The 21,312-nt window shown below is 44.5% G+C and overlaps 1 protein-coding gene across 2 annotated transcripts in view; it reads right to left on the bottom strand.

The window, feature by feature from the left end:
• Positions 1–21,312, bottom strand: part of PDE4A (phosphodiesterase 4A) — a 373,782-nt gene that overhangs the window by 112,392 nt on the left and 240,078 nt on the right. The gene's annotated exons all lie outside the window — the stretch shown is intronic.

Below are 21,312 nucleotides of genomic sequence, written 5' to 3'. Positions count from 1 at the left end.
TCCAACTCTTGATGTGCTGTTGTGGGAAGGGGCGTAAGATCCCTGCTTCTGACAGACAGCATTAGAAAGTTCAACCCAATTGAACAGAACATGGATGGACTGCTGTCGGGTTTTTGTGTGTGAAGTCCCACCCTTGTTGCTCTGACATCTGCTTGTGCCTTTTCTCTGAGCGTGATCAGGACCCCCTCCAAGCTGCTTAGGTCTGCCTCTGGGCCAAATCCGGAAAGCATGGTCCTTGCTCCTCCCAGCCACTGTCCCTGTTTTCCAAAACACACTAGAGGGAGAGGTTCCCTGGCTTGGCCTGCATTAGGAGCCACATGGGAGGGGAAACTCTGGGATGGATTTGGAAGCAGACAGCTCCCATGCTTCCCCCTCTCTTTGCAAATCATCATCATCACTATATAGTGGAGGGCAGGATACAAAGCAACCTCTTACCATTGCAACCAAATTAACAGGGGGCTTCAGCCAAAGGGATGGACACTGTCACACAAAATGTCTAGGCCTTTCATTCCATGAAAACCCAAATTCTGTCATCAGCATTTATATAACTCATTTATGCCCAATTCTGCTCTTTACTTATTACTTCCAAAAGCCATCTCTGCTTCTAGCGAGAGGAGAGACAGCCTGTGAAAGCAGAGGCTAGAGTAGGAGCAGGGAGGGGGGACATTGTGGCCCTCCAAATGTTGCTGGACTAGAACATTTGGGGGGTCCCAGCTATCCTACTCCTGGGCTAAAGAATAAACATTACGGGAGAATGAGAATACTTCCTTTCCTGTATCAGTGCACTCTCCACTTTACAGCCCTGTGGTCTAGAAAGGTCTAAACATTGAAAAGCTGTGAATCTCAGGACTGCTTGCTCCTAATATCTCATTCTTTGTGTGTGTGTCTGCAACCTTGGGGGCACAGAAATGTTACCCATAGCAGGCAATCCCATCCTTAGCTCCTCACTGGTACTATGTCAGCAGAAACTGATCAGAGCTCCTCAGGATGCTGCAGCCTCAAGGCAAAACTGTATTGCTCCAAGAACTGGGGAGAAGATTTCTTTTCATGTATGGCAATAGCCTAAAGGTAGAAGTCAGGACAACATTGCCACTGAACTCATGCTTCTGTGCTCCATAACCTGAGACAGTGTCCTGCCCAGAGTGAGAATCATGAAATGGAGGCGAGACTGGAATTAATTCCTGTTTTATTAGAGTAAGATCGAAGGTGTCTCATAGATTTCGCTAACTAGCTCACTGTAATCCCTAACTAGACTACCCAGCCTTACTCTGCAGCATGTAAGGGGAGTTGACTCAGCACCCTCATCAGGGGGGCGCGGGCTTAAGTAGGAAAGGTTTTCGCCCGTAATCTCTGACTCCTGCGCAGGACCTCCCTCTGGCCAAGCCTCTTTTCTCGGCGACGCACATGAGGTGACAGAGGGCGTGCACACGTCTGCTCATCAGACAGTCTAGACTCCTCAGGTGCCGGCTGCATTGAAGGGGGAGGAGACGTTTCTGGCAAAGAGGCGTTTGAAGGGCCAGATAAGGAATCCTGGGGTGGAATTGGTGCGCACGTGAGGTCTTGCTCCAATGGCTCTCCTGGGGCGCTTGGCGAGGGAGGGGTCTCCACGTGAGTGGGCAAATTTCCCGTGGGAATCAGAGAGTGGTTGGTCATGTCTCCTCCCCCCAGATCTTCAGGAACATCCTCCACATCTGACAACTCTCCCATCTGCAGAGCTGGGGGTGCGCCCTTGACGAGCTCTCCCCCAGAGTCACTGTGCGCTGGGAAGGGTCCCTGGGGGTCCCCCACCTCCTGATCCAGGCCCCCCTGGGCAGAGCTTGGAAAAGTTACTTTTTTGAACTACAACTCCCATCAGCCCCATCCAGCACCATGCTGGCTGGGGCTGATGGGAGTTGTAGTTCAAAAAAAGTAACTTTTCCAAGCTCTGCCCCTGGGTCACCTGGGGCTCAACAGAGAGAAGGGCACACAGAGCTAAGCCAAACCAAAAGGGTATCCCCCTGACAGAGCAGGGTCAGGGTGAACCTCCAGGGCAGAGTAAGAGGCCCTACTGAGAACTATATTACTGGATTGTTTTATTACTATATTGGATTGCAGAATTTTTAGGTTAATTCTCCTTTTAATTCTCCTTTTAATGTTGCATTTCAGATGTTGTTAGCAATCCCGCCCCCCCCCTGCTCTGTATAAGGAAGGGTGGGATACAAGAAACAACAACAACAACAACAACAACAACAACAACAGCAAAACTACCAGCAGCTGCAACAGCAACCTTGAAACACCACTCATCAGAGATTCTGGCTGAACATCAGGAGAAATGTCCGAACTATTTGAGTGGTATGACAATGGAACCAATTACCTCTCTGATACTGGAGGCATTCAAGAGGCAGCTGGACAGCCATCTGTCAGGTATGCTTTAACCTGGATTCCTGCACTGAGTAGGGGGTTGGGCTCAATGGCCTTACAGGCCCCTTCCAACTCAATTATTCTATGATGGTCTGGGGCCATTAACACATATCATTTAGTAAGGTAATTTAAGCATCTGCAAATCTCCAAGGTAAGAACACTAAGCAGCTGCAGACTACATACTTTGGGATCTATGTTTTTTACTAGAACCCCAGGATCCACCAAGTGGAGCCAGATATAAAATGGCGGCTGAAGGGGGGGGGGAAATTATCCACTGAACTCTATGAGCCACACACTGGAAATATGTATATATAAGTGCAAGTCTATATGTGAGTTACTCATGATTAGGGATTATTACAGCCTAATATTTATATTTATTTATTATTTGATTTATATCCTGCCCTTCCTCCCAGCAAGTGCCCAGGGTGGCAAACAAAAGCACTAAAAACACTTTAAAACATCATAAAAACAGACTTTAAATTACATTAAAACAAAACATCTTTAAAAACATTTTTTTAAAAAATCTTTGAAGACATATTAAAAAAGAAAAAAAAGGCTAAAATCAGATATATAAATATTAAAAAAGGTTTACAGACATATTAAAAAGCAATTCCAACACAGACGCAGACTAGGATAAGGACTCAACTTAAAAGGCTTATTGAAAGAGGAAAGTCTTCAATAGGCACTGAAAAGATAACAGAGATGGGGGAGGATTTTTATTGTTGCCCACTTCAAGAAGGATGCAGACAAACTGGAATAGGTTCAGAGGATGGCAACAAGGATGATCAGGGGACTGGAAACAAAGCCCTATGAGGAGAGACTGAAGGAACTGGGCATGTTTAGCCTGGAGAAGAGAAGACTGAGGGGAGATAGAATAGCACTCTTCAAGTACATGAAGGGTTGTCACATAGAGGAGGGCCGGGATCTCTTCTCAATCATCCGAGTGCAGGACACGGAATAATGGGCTCAAGTTGCAGGAAGCCAGATTTCGACTGGACATCGCCATACGACAATGGAACCAATTACCTAGAGAGGTAGTGGGCTCTCCGACACTGGAGGCCTTCAAGAGGCAGCTGGACAGCCATCTGTCGGGAATACTTTGATTTGGATTCCTGCATTGAGCAGGGGGTTGGACTTGATGGCCTTATAGGCCCCTTCCAACTCTACTATTCTATGATCTATTGCAAATCATCCAGTGAGCTAACAGTAGATCCCAATCTACCTTTTGCTTGTCTCTGTTATGTGGGACTTGAGATTTGGTTTCACAAGTGATATTGCACTGCCCTCTTGTGGACAGTTCTTGCTACTATGCATGATCCAACACTGAAAACTAATGTTTAACTGTGCTCCAGGGAAGCCTGGAATTACTTGGTAGCTTATTGGGGTTCCTTAATAAGAATATATGTAGGGCTAGATCAGCCTTCCTGAAAGACTGCTGCTGGCTGCCACTACAAATCTTCCCCTGAAATGCACATGGCTGTGCTTTAAATTACACTCTCAGTTCTCACAGGAAAATGAGTGAGGCTCAGCCTAACATAAAATCCTAGAGCGCTGCCAGAGCCTTTTGCAAGGTGCAGGCACATCAATACCCCTCTTCAGGCATCCAGCCCTCACACAATGAGGGGAGCAGGGATGGGCCCATTGGCCCTGCCCTTTCCATCATGGCTTCATGGCCTTCCATGTGTGTTGGGAATGGGAAGACAAGCCTGCAGTGTTAGTCTTCTCTGCTCCTAGAGGCTACCCACTAGCATGGCCACTGGACTGGGCTGATGGGAGTTGTGGTTCAAAAAAGTAACTTTTCTAAACTCTGCTCCCACCCCAGCAGTACCAGCCACCTCTGCTCTAAACGTTCTTCTAGGAATAGCAGCAGTTTGACCCATGTATCTCATCACACGCTTACCAAGCATCTAGGGGAAAACGGATCAGCGCCACCTGATGGACATGATGAGAAACTGATTGTCAGTATATTAACACTGTAGTGACTTGCACATCAGGTGTGCTTCAAACAAGGCATTTGAAGGACTCCCCGGCCTTAATAGTTCATAATTCCACAAAAAAATATTATTGTATCTGGTGAACATTTTAGTACCAAGCAGAAGCTGTTGCCAACAACTAACAAGAACACACTGCAGCTCCAAGAGTCAGGAGGATGCACATGCAATACCCACAGACACTTTTGGAATGCCAGAACAGATTCCAATCTAACAGTTTCTGTCACCATCATAATGATGGGAACACTCTTGGCTCCAATATCCCATGCTCAAGGAAATAGATCTTTTCACAGGCTGTCAGGAAAGGTCAAAAGACAAGCCTTCTGCAAAGAAGTTATAGGAAAATTAGACCTAGACATTCCCATTCCCTCGGCTCCATCTTCCCACTTTGCAAGGGGGAAATAACCCATCTTCCTCCTGCCACTGCTGCTCCTCGAGTATATTGTCCAGCAAAGAGTGTAGCCACAGATCCTTTGCTAGCAAAATGTGGCCATGCAAGGCAACAGGGGTTTTGAACTGGGGATTCTGCCAGCACAACTTTACTCTCTGCACCACTACAGTTGCTTGCCAAAGGAGGACATTTCTGGCCAGCTGGCTGTGCTCCAGCATCCCCACTCCAATGCTAGACGATGTAGCAAGGGTGAGGAGATTCAAGGGACCAACAGGAATCCAGTCCTATACAGCTTCTTAGTTTGAGCCACTATTTTCACAGGCACAGATTGTGGGCCAAACCAGATGTTAACATTATTCATGCAATTTAGCAATTGTGTGAATTTTTAAAAAGTAAATAGCAGTCACCTCAAGTTGTGTTGCGGGGTAGTGGTTAAAAGATTTACTGCTAGAAATGTCAAAGGAACAGCCAACCAGGAATGAGATGTGAGATATGAGATGTTAAAGGAACAAATCAACCAGCAAAGAGATGTAAGGGACAGAATTGTAAACACAATCCAAGGAACAGAACAGCAAACAGGTACAGCCTCGGCTCCCACCCCCATCAGGCGATTGAATTTGCAAGCCCTGAAACCTGGAGCCAGTCCTGACTGCAAACACAGCGTAAAAAACAGAAGTTCAAACTTTTAAGTGTGCCTCTTTGTATAGTTCATTTAGGTGGCTTGTTCTGGAGAATTTCCTGATGGATTAGGGCATGTGTCTTGATTAGGGTTGCCAGGTTCTGGCCTGAGTCTGATCCTGTATCTTTAGGAGAAGAGAAAGTCAGCCAAGTGCAGTTGTTCTTGCAACTCTGTAATGGGAAAAACCACAAGGTGGAATTCTCCCTTCTCCCTGCACAATTTTTAAAGATACAGAAGACCTTTTGGTTGCTAGGCAGGCTTTTGGGGTGGGTTAGGTTTTATTATTATTGTTGAGATTTTTAATGTTTTAATGTATTTGCATGTTTTTATTTTGTACGTCGCCCAGAGTGGCTGGACAGCCAGCCAGATGGGCGACTAATAAATTTAATAAATAAATAAATAAATATATTAGGGGAAAGTGTGTATAAAATGAATATATTAGTGAAAATGACATACAAAATTGCATCACATTAGGAGAAATTGCTTCAAAAATGTGCACATTAGTCAAAACGTCATACAAAAATGTGTTTACTAGGAGAAATTCTGACTAAAATGCTGAAAAATTGTAAATTGTTGCAGATATGTGGAGACCTGTATTTAAGATTGGGAAAATGAGAAATAGAGGGACACACATGGGGGCTGGCTTCAGGTTTGTGTGAGCTTTTGGTAAAGTGTCTTTTGGTGGGTCCATGGAGAGCAGCCTATATATTTCCTATAGTCCCTTCCCTCAATGCAATGGGTGTATCTATTTTAATTTCCTACATGCCCCTAAGCGATAGTCAGGCTTAGGCTAGTTACTAGTATTGGTATGTCCTGCTGAGGTGTCTGAATTCCAAAAGCTGCTGGTACTGAAACTGGATTTGTGATTGTATATACACATGCACATGTGCATATACCAGCAACATGAACATTATAATCCTAAATAATTCATAGAGAACTAGGGTCGCCAGATGTCTGGTTTTCGGCCAGAGACTCCAGATTGTTGGGTTCCTCTCCAGGTCTCCGGGTGAGTCAGCTTTATATCCGGAGTTTCAGCTTTCATTTTTTAAAAAAGTTAAGTTTCTAGATGGTCTGGGTTCCGAGATATACGCCAAAATGTCACCCCCCCCCCAACTTCAGTTAAATGAGCTGGTAGCTGGCTGCTGTAATCCTGCCCTTTCAGGTTTGTAGTCAATAAGTGAACTCAGGGTTGTGATTGACAAGGCAGTAACTAGATCCCTTTGCAACTCAGAAAACTTGTTTTTTCCTGCTTTTCTGAAAATTTCATAAATTGAGTAACTATACCTACCTTTCAGCAGTACCAAAAGTCTTTTTGTTGTTGTTGTGTGTAGGAGTCAAACAAGTTTAAATTTCCTTGGGCTGTTGAAGATGGCACTGTTTTGAAAACCTTCCCAATATGAAACTTTAATCCAATACTTGCTTTTCTGGGAGTAAAGCTGCAATGCTAATCCCACATACCCAGAGTAAACCCCACTGAATTCAACAGGTCTTACTTTTAAGTAGACATGGTTAGGATTGTGCTGTAATGGGACTTTTGAGTAAACATAGCAAAGAATTGTGCTTGTGTTGTAAATCTTTCTCTTCCCCGCCAATCCTATTTTTAAAGCAATTAAGCAGGGCTTACATAGGTATCACTGCTTTTATTATGTAGGAAACTAATACTGATGTTTTTTTTTAATGTTCTGCAATGACCAACTGGTTTTGATAATAAACTATTATATGGGAGTCTATGTATTTTTACATCTCCTCGTGTGTGTGTGTGTGTTTGTGTGTAGCCTTCCCAACAACACTGTGAGGCTTTCCTGTTTGAGTAAGTCCCATTGAATGCATTGGGACTTGCTTCTGAGTAAACAATCCTAGGATTGCACTACAAATATCTTTACAGGTTGTGAAAATAATAAACATATTTGACAGTCATGCTTATATAAATATTTCTTCATACTATGTCCCGATAAATATTTGATTTCCTGTTCGAGTGCCACCGGTCTGGCGGAATGTCAACTTCACTAGGAGCTGCACGCATGAACGAAAAAGAAAAACCCATCTCTCATAAATACCCCTACTAGCGAGTAAGCACTCCCCACTGACTTCCATTAGAATTATTTTCTTAGACCAACCTTTTTCTCAGTGTAACTTTGGCCCAGATTGGGACCTGCAGGAGCGCTGCGAAACGGTGCTGGATGTTGCATAAGTTCCCCCCCTCGGCTCCTCCTACATCACACCCCCGGAACACTCCTTTTTTGGGCCTTCCGCCAACTTCTGCTTGGCACCCCTTCTGCCGGGCTGGGCTTCCCTGGCAGACTGCTGGTTGAGGTGACAGGATTCCAGCTCTGCTGTGGCAGAGGGATTTCTGTTGGCGGAGCCAGGACCCTGCTGGCTCAGCCAGGGGTCCGCATATCCAACTCCCCGCATCCTGGCATAAATACGAGTGGGATTGCACCCTATGTTAGTTAAAACACAGTTAAATAGTGGCAACTTCCTATTTACAGTGGCGTATGCTGACGCTGCAGTCCTGCTATCGCGGACAAGTATTGGTCTACGTCGACTACTATGGGCCTTAGCAGATTATTGCTCCAAAGAACGGTTAGTCATTAACCATGAGAAGACGAAAGTACTCATGTTCACCAAGAAAAAGGTGAGGCACAACTGGCAACTTAATGGACTTCAAATAGAACAGGTTTCTTCATATCGATATTTGGGCGTGACCTTCCACTCCTCAGGAGCATGGCATCTTCATCCAAAGAATACCATCACTAATGCCCGGAGGACGTCGAAGGCTCTATTGTCATTCTTTCATACTAAGGGAGGTCAATATGTTCCCTCCGCTTTACAAGTCTTCGTGGAGAAGGTCATCTCCCAAATGCTCTATGGCTCTCAGGCATTGATATACTCCAGATCTGTGTCCTTTGAACCCGTCCAAACCCAATTTTTAAGATCCATTTTTGGGACACCGACGTGTGTCTCAAATAATATTCTAAGACTGGAAGCTGGTCTCCCTACAATTGAGGCCCGCATTTGGAAATTAAGAATAAGGTTATGGTTAAAACTGCGGTTCTGCCCCGTGGGCTTGGCCCCGCTGGTACTTTCTGACTCTTATCGATCTAAATGGCATAAGTCTTTGATTGAGAAACTTGCAAACCTTGGCTTTTCTCCTCCCACGATTTCCATGCTGGGCTACTCTAAAGCATGGCTGGCTATATCACAACGAATCATGGATGTAGAATTACAAAGTCATCAATTGTCGATGACATTCAAGGATGATTCCCTTTCCCACACCAGGGGCTTTGCGCTCCCACATTACTTCAGCTTGCTCCCTAATGTGAGATACAGAAAAGCATTTACACTGGCGAAGTTCGACGTGCTCCCGTCTGCTCTTTTAGTGGGTAGATATCAGGGAGTTCCCCGTACGAAGCGATTATGCCCTTGTGGGATGGGACAAATTGAAACAGTAACCCATGTACTCTTAATCTGCCCTTTTTATCATGATCTCCGTCTCCTGCATATAACTCCAATAATCAACTTGATTCCTGGCCGGGACCTTTCCTTTTACACCACCTATCTTCTATCGGATCAATATACTCAAATCACGTGTAGTGTTGCAAGATTCTGTGCTATGGCAATCATCCATCGCAGAACATTGTTAGCCCAACTGCCTATACAGCCATGGTTATAGTTAGCAAATGTATGATTTTTAACCAGTTTTATATGATGTTTGATATTGTGTACTGGTCTATGACCGCAAGAATAAATTCAATTCAAATATTTACAGTGGCAGAAAGGAAGTAGAAAAGTGCACGGGTATCTCATCATACATGATGTGGAAGGGCCACCATTTCCCACCCATGCTCTGGAGTCAGCCCAAAAGCACAGTAATATCCTCCTCACGCAAAGTCATAACATCTATGTATCATCACCACATCACTTCAAAAAGTCCCCATTCAGCTAAGATAGCCATCTTTTCTAGAGCTCTAGCAAGGAAAACCACACCCTTCCAGTGTCCTTATTTTCTGGAAGAAACTACTGCCCTATTCATGCCTATGGTAGCTAAAGTTGAAGTCCAGCAAAGACAACACAAATTAAATGCCCACTAAATTTATATATATTTCTGTGGGGTTTGTTTTACACACAATTATAGTGATGCCAAAAAACTACAAATGTGCAAATAACATAGCTTGATCTGCCAAGAAACTAGCCTAAACTGCCTTCTTTTCAATGCATTTGCTCTTGTCTTTCCTTCTGAACTTTCCTCCCCAAAACTGCTAAATGCAAATTAATGGCTAGCTTTGTTTCTCTCAAGTTTCTTATTGGGAGCAGCAATGAAAGTTTGGAAGGGAAGGAGGATGTAGGCCAGCACAGGAGTTGTTAAGTCAATGGAAGTGTTTTCTTTAGATCTCATTCCCATTTTATACTATAAGGTAGGTTAGGCTAAGAGATACCAGTTGGCCAAAGTCACCAAGTGAATTTTATGGCTGAGTAGGGATTTGAACCTGGGTTTCCCCAGTGCTAGTCTGACACTCCAACCACTCTGCCACGCTAGCTGGCTGAAGGATTGTGGGCCATCCTGCCTAAGCATGTACTTACAGGGAACCTGCTGCTGAAAGCTAACCATGTGTAGAAGCTGGAGACTGCAGTCATTCATTAGTGAGGGGGAAAACACTCTGTCCATGAATACTGGTACCTCCCCCCCAACATTTCAAGAGTCAATCCTGGTATGGAAAGCGGAAGACTAGGTTGAGTCCTGGTGAAGCCTTGGCACAAATTAAATCAGGAGTGTGGGAAGGGAGAACCAGACAAGGATGCACCCCTCATTTATCTGCAAGGAGAAATATGAGTGTCTCAGTTCAACTAAGTCAAGAGTCCAAACTGCTGCTAATTCTCCCTTTTGTTTTCTGAGGCCCAGATCAGTGCTCAGCCCCACCTGGCTCCCCTTTGGGAGTTCCTGATTTGCAGCAAAGCCCTTTTGTGTGGCGATTTCCTGGAGATAAGGAGCCCTCCCTCATTTTTTTACATTGTGTGCCTGTCCCCATAGAGAATATCTCACATCAGCTCACAGCTGAAAAGTGTCGTCTCTTCCTGATTTAATGAAAGGAAAGTTTTGCTACCAAGAATCTTCAACCTCACAGTTCAGGCATAGGATCCAGCGCTAACTGGCATTGAAACAAGGTACTCCTAGTCCAGCACGCCACCCTTCCAACATGTCATCCATGCAACATACTTGTAATTCAGAAGGTCAGAGAAGGCGCTGTTTCAGTGTACCCAGTCCCAGGAGCACATGCAAAGAAGGTGAGGCCGCAGTCTGAGCAAGGCCCTTAACATGGCTGAAACCAGGTTATCCTGGTGGCCGAGGCAAACAACATGAAATGCGCCCCAAGGTCAATCCTGTATTTTATGATGTAAAAAATTAACAACAGTTATAATAAAATAATAAACAGCAGATAAAACAATACTATGTACACTCTTTCATAACACACAATAGTGCTGATAGACTAAACAAGAAAATGGAACAAAAAATCACAACTTATTTAATCACACAGAACACTAGAAAAACAGTAAAAGTCTCGAAAACTGAGGCTCAATCCAGACAAGACTGAGATGTTGCTAGTGGGTGGTTCTTCTGACCGGATGGTGGATGTCCAACCTGTCCTGGATGGGGTTGCACTCCCCCTGAAGGAGCAGGTTTGTAGCTTGGGGGTTCTTCTAGAAGCATCTCTGTCACTTGAGGCTCAGGTAGCCTCGGTGGCACGGAGTGCCTTCTACCAACTTCGGTTGGTGGCCCAGCTAGGTCCCTATCTGGACAGGGATAATCTGGCTTCAGTTGTCCATGCTCTGGTAACCTCCAAGTTAGATTACTGCAATGCACTCTACATTGGGGCTGCCTTTGAAGACGGTTCAGAAACTGCAGCTTGTGCAAAATGCAGCGGCCAGATTGGTAACAGGGACCTGATGGTCCGAACATATAAAACCAATTCTGGCCTGCTTGCACTGGCTGCCTTTATGTTTCCGAGCTCGATTCAAGGTGCTGGTTTTGACCTATAAAGCCTTACACGGCTTGGGACCACAATACCTGATGGAACGCCTCTCTCAATACGAACCCACCCGTACACTACGTTTCAGATCAAAGGGCCTCCTCTGGGTGCCTACTCTGAGGGAAGCTTGGAGAATGGCAACAAGGGAGAGGGCCTTCTCAGTGGTGGCCCCCAAATTATGGAATGATCTCCTTGATGAGGTGCACCTGGCGCCAACACTGTTATCCTTTTGGCACCAGGTCAAGACTTTCCTCTTCTCCCAGGCATTTTAGCATGTGTTTTATACTGTTTTAAATTTTTAAATTGTGTTTTAAATTGTGTTTTAAAAGATGTATTTTAAATTGTATATGTTTTTAGTTACTGTAAACTGCCCAGAGAGCTTCGGCTATGGGGCGGTATACAAGTATAATAAATAAATAAAACCATCAAAAATGTTCAAATCAGAATATCCTCAAACATAATGTAACCCACTGATTCAGCACATCCACTACCTCACTTGCAGAAGATGAAAAGGACACCAGTGAACTAAGGGCAATGACACAGTTGGACAATGGCTAGAGCACAAGTGGTGAAAGAGGTGCTGTGAGGCTGATTGGGCACGAGTAAAACATCATAACTGTGCCTACTGTGTGGCAGTGAGGGTGGCAAAGAAGGCCCACTTCTCTGCCTCTATCACATCCTCATATAGCCATCCAGTGGAGTTTTTTGGTATTGTCAGGGGTCCGTAGTCTCTGGTGAGGTGTCTAGTACAAAGTCTGCCACAACTTGAGATCAGTTTCAGTTGGTGTGGCCTGATGACGTGGACAAGGTATGCGGCCAGTAACGTGTCCTCTTGACCCTTGCCCTTCTTGGCTTATTAAAGCTTGCCAAGGGGGTTTGACCAAGAGGCTCCAGGGTGTGGTCAACACATCGTTGTGGGCGGGAGTGGTCCCAGCTGCCCTGAAAGAGGCAGTGATCCGACTGCTCCTGAAACAGCCCACCCTGGACACATTGGTTTGCGACAACTACCGCCCGGCTGCAAATACTCCCTTTTTAGGGAAGGTGATTGAGAGGGTTGTGGTGCAGCAATTGCAAGCACTCATTATCTTGACCCATCCTAATTTGGGTTCAGGCCTGGTTATGGGAGTGAATCAGACTTTGTTGCCCTTATGGATGACCTTTATCAGGACAAGGACAGGGGGACTGCGACCCTGTTATTCTTATTTGATCTCTCTGCGACTTTTGATACTATTAACCATGGTATCCTGTTGAGCAGACTTGGTGAGATGAGTATCGGCGGCACTGTTTTACAATGGTTCCAATCCTGTATCTTGGGTCGTTTTCAGAGAATAGCATTGGATTGTCTTTCAGCCCCCTGGCAGTTGTGCTGTGGGGTGCTGCAGGGTACTATCTTGTCTCCAATGCTGTTTAACATTTATATGAAACCCTTAAGAGTGGTCATCAGGAGATTTGAGGTAAGGTATCAGCAGTACACTGATGACACACAGCTCTGTTTCTCTGTAACATCTGAATAGGGAGAGGCCATGCAAGCCCTGGACCAGTGCCTGGACTCGATGGTGGGTATATGAGGGCCAATAAACTGTGTCTGAATCCTAGCAAGATGGAGGTGTTGTGGGTTGGTGGTCGCCAAGTTCGGATAATTGGTCAGTTGCCTGCTTTGGATGGGGTCGTACTCCCTCTGAAAGAGCAGGTTCGTAGTCTGGGGGTGCTCCTGGATCCATTGTTGTTGCTAGAGCCCAAGTGACATCAGTGGCTAGGAGTGCCTTTTACCAGCTTTGGTAAGACAGTTTTGGTGGTTTCTGGTCTGGGATAGCCGGACTGCTGTTTTCCGTGCACAGGTAACCTCCAGGTTGGATTACTGCAATGTGCTCTATGTGGGGCTGCCCTTGAAGTTGGTACAGAAGCTGCAGCTGGTGCAAAATGAGGTAGCGCAACTGCTCACTGGGGCAGGGTATCGCCAACATGTCACCCGCTGCTGAAATAATTGCACTGGCTGCCCATTTGCTATAGGGCCAAGTTCCAGGTTCTAGTCTTGGTGTACAAAGCCCCTATACAGCTTGGGACGAGGATACCTGAAAGATCACCTTACCCCTTATATGCCCAGTCAATCACTATACTCTGCAGGTGAGGGCCTTCTGCAGATACCATCTTATCTGGAGGTCCATTCTGCATAACATAGAAGTGGACCTTTCGTGTTGTGGCACCTAGCCTGTGGAATTCCCTACCCTTAAATATTAGGCAGGCGCCATCTCAGTTATGTTTTCGGTGCCTATTGAAGACCTTCCTCTTTCAACAAGCCTTTTAAGTAGAGACCATATCCCAGTCTGCGTCTGTGCTGGAATTGCTTTTTAAGATGTTTTTAAAGTTGTTTTTTAATGTTTTTAAGATGTTTTGTTATGTTTTCAAAGACAATTTGTTTTAATATGTTTTTAAGACTTTTGTTTTTAAGATGTTTTAAAGTGCTTTTAGTGGGGTTTTTTGCTGCCGTGGGCTCCAATCTGGGAGGAAGGGCGAGATATAAATTTAACAAGCAAATAAATAAGAGGAGAAATAGAGCTGCGTGTCATTAGCATACTGATGACAATGCACTCCAAAACTCTGTATGATCTTGGCGGTTTCATGTGGATGTTAGACAACATGGGGGACAGAACTGACCCCTGCAGGACCCCCATACTGAAGAACCCATAGAGCCGAGTAATGCTGCTCAAGAATCACCTTCTGGAGCTAATCATCCAAGTAAGAACCGCCGCAATGCAGTGTCCCCAGCACCCTATTCAGTCACCTCAGAAGGATACCATGGTCAATGGTATTGAAAGCCACTGAAAGATCACAGAGGATAAACAGAGTTACACTCCCCCTGTCTCTCTGCTGACAAAGGTGATAATACAGGATGATCAAGGCAGTTTCTGTACCAAAACCAGGCCTGAATCCCAACTGAAATGGATCAAGAAAATAATCTCGCCTAGCACATTGTTAAAAGAAATATATTTTATTTTTACAAATAATGTGTGTGATATATGCAGCCCCTTGAATCAGGCACTCACCCCACTCTAGTCCCGGCCCTGGATTACAGTGGCCAGCACAAGCCAGAGACATTTATTTAACTGGATTTGTATACGCTTAATTGCAAGTAAAATGTTTACACAGTTCAGTTTTCAATTTTCTGCATGGGGGATGCTGTTTGGGAACTCATGTTTAAATCTACAGACTGCCTTTCCACCAGAAGCCCTTCAACATGACTCCCAGCCACAGTATTTCCAAAGCAGCAGCCATGGACAAACATAAGTTCCCTGTTTTTCTGTCGTCCTCCCTATTTTCTCTTTTGAGAAAAACTGTGAGTGCACACATCTGCACTAGATTTGCCAAGCATCATCTTTCAGACCCCTCAGGGTATCTAGAAGCTAAATCTCTGAATGGGGGCAGTTCTCATGCATCTGTACTCTAGTGCATATGAAGCATGTCACTGTGCACCAGGGATGTGCTAGGATTCCGGCCAATTTTTACGCAATGGTTTCTGCAGCTATTTTTGAATTTTTTAAAAAAAATCTGCCTCTAAAATATCAATATGAACAATGATAATTTTATTGATATTTCCTTTAAAAATATATTAATATTGATATTTTTGCAAGGGGAAAAACGGATTGGCAACTGCAGTGACTAGCAGACAAAGAATGAAGTCGAAATCAATACTGGCCTGTTAAGATTGACGGAAAACTTTCGAGCTGTCACCGGCCAATAGATCCCATCCCTACTGTGCCCGCATGAACCCTAAAGTGCTGTCTAGTGTACAGCCCGCCAGTTTTACACATTGCAGCATGAGATTTATTTTGAATGATAAAGAATGATTTTACAGGAACACAGGGATGGTACAGCCATACTAGAGTCATCTTAGTTTCATCTGTGAATTACTAGAGCCGGTGTGGGAAATGGGGCATTCTCTTTTTCTTATATGCACTTTAAAATCACTTTAAGGCTGTTTCAACTTAGTTCCTTCCTCATCTCATAGCATAGGCAAACATCTGATCTTCTGAAACTGCAGGCAGCTTTTCCTTTCCTCCCCAGCCCTGCTCCCCAAAGGCGTGGGTTTATCTGGTTTATGTATTGTTTTTAAAACCTGCAAAACCTTTTTACTAAAGGTGACAGTAAGACAAAAGAAATGGGTGCATACATCAGAGGTAGCAGCACCTTTTCCAAGCTAAGGTTTTCCAAAGTGGGCTGTATGCGAGCTTCATAGTGAAGCTCCACAGGGGCGGGGTGTGTGTGTGGTGAAATAAAACACAAAGCCAAAACACAGGACAGAGTGAGTTGCACCGCAGTGCATTTTAAAAACATCTGTTTAAAAGAATTCCTGGCAATAAAACATGCCAGCCTTTTCTGGTGAAGGGACTTTTGAGTATCAAACCAGGATGCTTGCTTCCTTTTTCTTTTGGCTGCCCCTGTGTCTTTTTCAGCAGCCTGATATACAGAAGTGAAGCAGAGGAAGTTTCACCACCACCACCACCACCATTTTATCTCCACGCCAAGAAAAGCTAGCTTTCATCTGCAACACTTCTGTGCATCAGGCTGCTGTTAAAGGACAGGGCCCAGCTGGGCCGGAAAAGAGAAGCAACAGCAAGAGGAAGCACCCATTCTTTTTCAAATGCCATCACTTTGGCCGCAGCTTTCGGTTCCCTCTGTTTAGTCCCCTTTTGGGCAGAGCATGGCAGGCTCTGGAGCTGTATTTAGCTCTGCAACATTAGAAAGAGCAGCTTTTCCAAGCAAGTAGTCTCCTTGGGAAAATATACAGAATAACTGTTTCCATGTCTCCTCTATATAAAAAAGATCTGACTCACCAGCTCAGTCCCTATTTTCAGAGATTTAAAATTAAGTATGGGTTTCACCAATTATACGGTATTGCTTAGGCGACTAATATGTTGGGTTCTATAGTATGCCACATCCACAGAAAGGAGGAGAATTTCACCTGCTCTGGATTTTTAAGCCAACTGACCTAATTCATACCTCTTGGATGAATACACAGATTAGAATGTAATTAACCTTCACATTTCACACCTCTCCAAATGTTGCAGTACAGTACTTGACTTAAAATAACATACCAAAATTATAAACATACATTTAGAAATGTGTACACTGAGATAAAATGCTGTTTATGGGACGGAATGAATAGCTGATGAATGGAAGACATGAGAAAGTGACATGTGCCAGAAACAGACCAATCTGTTCATTCCTACTCAGGGGTTGGGGCTGAGACTTGGACCATGAGACTCAGGAGTGGCGTCTTAGAGCTCATAGCAGATGACATCACACCTGGTTATTGGTCAGGGGTAGAGGCCAATGGGCATGGGAGTAGAGTGATGAGCAAAAGCTCTTATTAAGCCGAGAAGATTGTCTCTCCACCTAACCTGCATTAAGCAGGGGGTTTAACTCAATGGCCAACTCTACCATTACACTATTATTCTACCCTGGATTCTGGCTTCCCACCCTGAGATTTACTCAATCTCTTGGAAGACTTTTAGAAGGAAGGTACCTTCCTTCCTGGTAACTATATTAGTTCTACCTCTCGGGGAAGATTCCTGAACCCTTGAATCGGTGTCTGGAAGCAGTTTTGGGCTGGATGAGAGTGAACAAGCTAAAATGTAGTCCAGACATAATGTGTGTAGAGAAACAAACAGGGTGGACGTTTGCAAGTGGTCTCAGTCAGGGTTGTACTCCTACTCATACTGAAGGACCAGGTGTGTAGTTTAGGAATGCTGCTGGACTTGGTGCTAACTGGGGGAGCCCAGGTGGAGGTGGTGGCTAGGACTGCTTAGGCTGTTATGCCAGCTGCAACCTTATCTGGAGGGAATGGACCTTGCCTCTGTTATCCATGTGCCAGTGACTGCCAGACTAGACTACTGTAATGTGCTCTGCATGAAGCTTCCTTTAAAGACACTTCAGGAACTTCAGTTGGTGCAAAACACACCCACTCAGGTATTGCTTTGTGCCAGATGATCAGATCGTATTACACATATATTGCACCAGTAGCCTTGGCTGCCAGCGCATTTGTAAGCCCAATAGTTATGAGAGTCCACCTCATCTTCTGAAGCACTGGACTGGAGGGACACTATAGGGAAAGGTACTGATGAGAGAAGAGATAGCACTATAAGTGTTAGCAAAGCTGGTTTTTCATTTGAAAAGCTGCTAAACAAGATATCTGAGTAAAGGACAAAGCACCCTAGAAGTGATGACCCAATGCCAGAAGTGATAAGAAATGTTATAAGTAACCTGAACACCAAGGATCCTCAGCCCACTTACATGGCTGTTCATGCCACAATTATTTTGGTGTTGTGGGCTGAAGATTTTCTAGTTCTCTTGCACAATTTTGCAAGAAAATGAGAACATGTGTCAGAGTTTGTGGGGTTTGTATCTCAATATCACCCTGTTCAAAACCCTCCCAATTTGCAACACTAGGTTCACTATGGGATCCATTAAGACCTTGACACATACAAGATGATTCCAAGTCAGCTGATGGGGAAAACAGCCTGGTCACTGGAAAGCTTTGCTTAGCCCAGTCATTTGGCTTTAAATCTGTTACTTCGGGTGCCGCTGCAACAGGGTGTGTGTGTGTGTGTGTGTATGAACAGAATACACCAATAAATACCATCAAGACCACAAAGAGGTGGTGAGATGAAGCAGAAAGGCTGCTCCGCCACCCTCGAGCTTCAATCCAAACTATCTTGTTTTCAAATAAGCCTCAACACAACATTTCCCAACAGAAAGAGGTGAGGGAGTGTTGGTTTTGGATCTGACTGGCCCAATTCTATGCTACTCACTGTTTCCTTCAGAGCAGCCGGGACAACCCCTTCTCTCAAAGACGCATTTAGTGCCTCCAGGTAAGCCTTTTTTCAGCTATTATGGCTCCAAATGCCCTCTCCTCTGCTTCAAAAATCTAGAAGTATCATGGACTCATGTCAGCAGCTCTGTGTTCACAGAGAAGACAGACAAACTATGGGTAATATCTGGACCCCCTGAGATTTGAAGGTGGCACACAGATTGCATCACATCATACCAAGAATGAAGAGGATTCTGAACTGACTGCTAGCGATTAACATTTAACTACCACTCTTATTTAATGGGTAATGGACATGAACAGTGTGCTAGGCCAACTTTCAAAGAAACATAGTATCTGGCTATGAATGGTTTACAATTTGCATTATTAGACGTGGCAACGGGGTAGAAGGAGAAATGGTGAATTAGCAGGGAGGAGTGGAGTAAATAAGACAGCAACAGAGATGAAGGGAATGTGAAGATGAAAGCAAAGGAATTAGGAAAGTAGAAGGCATGGAGAAAGGAGAGAGAGGGGCAAAGGAACTGACAGGAGGTGTTTTTGGGTGTAATGGAGTGAGTGAGGCAGAATCAACATGATAAAAACTACAGTGAGAAATGAAGTGAGGGGCTACTGATCAACATTCGACCCTTGGCCTTCAAAAAGCCTTTAAAAAGTTCTGTTGGCTGGGGTAAGATGTTTTTGGAAGGTACTGGATTAGATGACCTGTTGCCATTTTGCAAATGGACAGGAATCAAATCCCAGCCAAGATTATCTCTTCCTTCTGCCCCCCAGAATACAAACAGTGAGAGAGTACATTGAAATACATTGAATACATTGAAAGTTATACACTGACTAATGCAGGAGTCGCCAACCTTTTTGGATCAGAGGGCACATTTCAAATTTTGAGAGAGTGCTGGGGGCACCAATCACAAAATGGCTACCATGGGGGTGTGGCATAACACAAAATTAGAGAGGTGTCATGGTGAAGGGCTTCCCATAATTGTATTTCCATATTAGAAAAGGCTTGATCTGTTGAATTTTTCCTTGCCATACAGCTGTTAAGGCACAAGAACCCTGTTTTCCCCCAATGCCAACCCAAACCAAAGCCTACCTAGGCTGCCATCCTTATTCACTTACCTGGAAGTAAGCCCAATTAAACACAATGAGACTTACATCTGAGTAGACATGTATACCATTGAACTGAAAGCTAACTATACAGTGAATTCTTAATCTCCCTGGTCTTTACCTCCTTCAAAGCAGGAGACGTGCCTATGCCTCTCTGCAAACTTTTCACATTTGCTTTCTAGGGGGAGAGGAATTCTTTAATATTTGCCCATGCTTATTGTGTAGTAGTATTTGCAGAAAATAACCTCTAGGCACTACCTGATCTCAGGCCAACCCAGCACAGAAAAGATGCATCGTGGTTGCTAGGGAAAAAGAATGGGCAAAATATATAGAGATTCCAAGGATTGCAAAATGAGTCAGAAGAAAAATAAAAAGTGCATGAAATGGGAGGGCAAAATGGCGACTCTTTAGAACCCCAGAGATTCTTATTGCCTGATATCCAAACAACTCACTTATCAATCACAACTCTGACTTCAGACATTGGCTAAAAACACTGACAGGAAAGAGCAGCCAGACCGGCTCATTTCACAGAAATTGCTTAGAAGAAAACCTGCACATTTTGCTTCATAACTTTCTTTCTAGGAGAGCTAGAGACTTACTTTTAAAAAAAAACAATGGAAGCTCAGATTCTGGGCTATGTGCTGGGGGCACCACTGAAGGCCTTCACATCGGCAATGGCTGGAGACCTTGAACTAATGCATATTAATTTAATGTAAACACTGCCATTGACTGGGAGGTGGCAGAAACCTTTTTAAATATATTCTGTGCATGTCCAGCCAGAGTATTTTCAGGCCTGCAGATGTCCAGCTCTGTCATCAGCCTATCTTAAAAATGTATCATTGGACAGATTTGTATTACTGCAAAAAAAAAAGACCAGGTAGCTGCCATTCACTTTAAACTGACTCCATTCCTTGTTCCCAGACGCCACCTTCCAAGTAAATGCTGTATTAGGCCAAGCTATTATGCAGGGATATTGTGCAGGTCGCCTTGGCCCTAGAAAAAATATATTTGCACGGATCACCTTTGAAAGGAGCCCTCATGAATCTCAACTCTAAGCCATCTAAAGAGGCATTTGTTCCAAAACGAGCCACTAACTCTGGGGATACCCTAGCTAATTTTGAGGCAGGCTGCATGATGTCCTACAAAGGTATGGGGCTGTTGGAAGAAGGCAGTGCTTCATACAAAAATAAAAGCATGGTCTTTGTAGGACATGGCAGTCATGGGGCAAGGCTAGATTAGCAATACACACACAGTCTGCTTTACAACTGCCCCTCTCCAAAATTCCCTGCTGTTTTAGAGAGTCTTCCAGGACCAAGCACATTCCACAGGTCCACCACATCACTGTACAAATGTAACAGGTGGTATCCTGTACAGAATGTGGCATTTTAAGAATTGTGTTTCAGCTTTCATCTTCTGGAAAGAAAATATGCCCAGCCCTTACTCCTGGAAATATATTAGGCTGGGGTCACTGGAACTTATGGCACAAAAAGAGCTTCCTGGTGGTCAGGGAGGGGTATGTCAGAGGCCAGCCTGCACAGCCTCTTGCTTTTCTGACTACCACTATGTGCCCCCTCCTCTTCCCCCAGCCTCCACTGACCATCTGTTCCCAGTATGTAGGCACTTTCCTTCCTCCAAATGTAGCGCTTTCCCCATTTTGCTCTTTGAGGCATGGCTAAAGATAGGGCTGGACTAGTAGCCCAAGTAAGCCAAGCAGCTACTCAACATAGTATTAAAAGAGTGTGCAACCCAAGGATGAAAGGTGCACGTTGTGATCCCTTGCAATACCACAGAAAGTTATGGGAATCCCTCTTGAATCATACACAACCACACATGATCTGAGGGATGCCCCCAACGTCTTCAGTCACACTGTGAAAGGCGGCTGGGGTGCACCTGTA

This window comes from Rhineura floridana, chromosome 3 (genome assembly GCF_030035675.1).
Source record: "Rhineura floridana isolate rRhiFlo1 chromosome 3, rRhiFlo1.hap2, whole genome shotgun sequence".
In the NCBI taxonomy this organism is placed as follows: Eukaryota; Metazoa; Chordata; class Lepidosauria; order Squamata; family Rhineuridae; genus Rhineura; species Rhineura floridana.
This window is presented reverse-complemented; position numbering and strand designations above follow the sequence as displayed.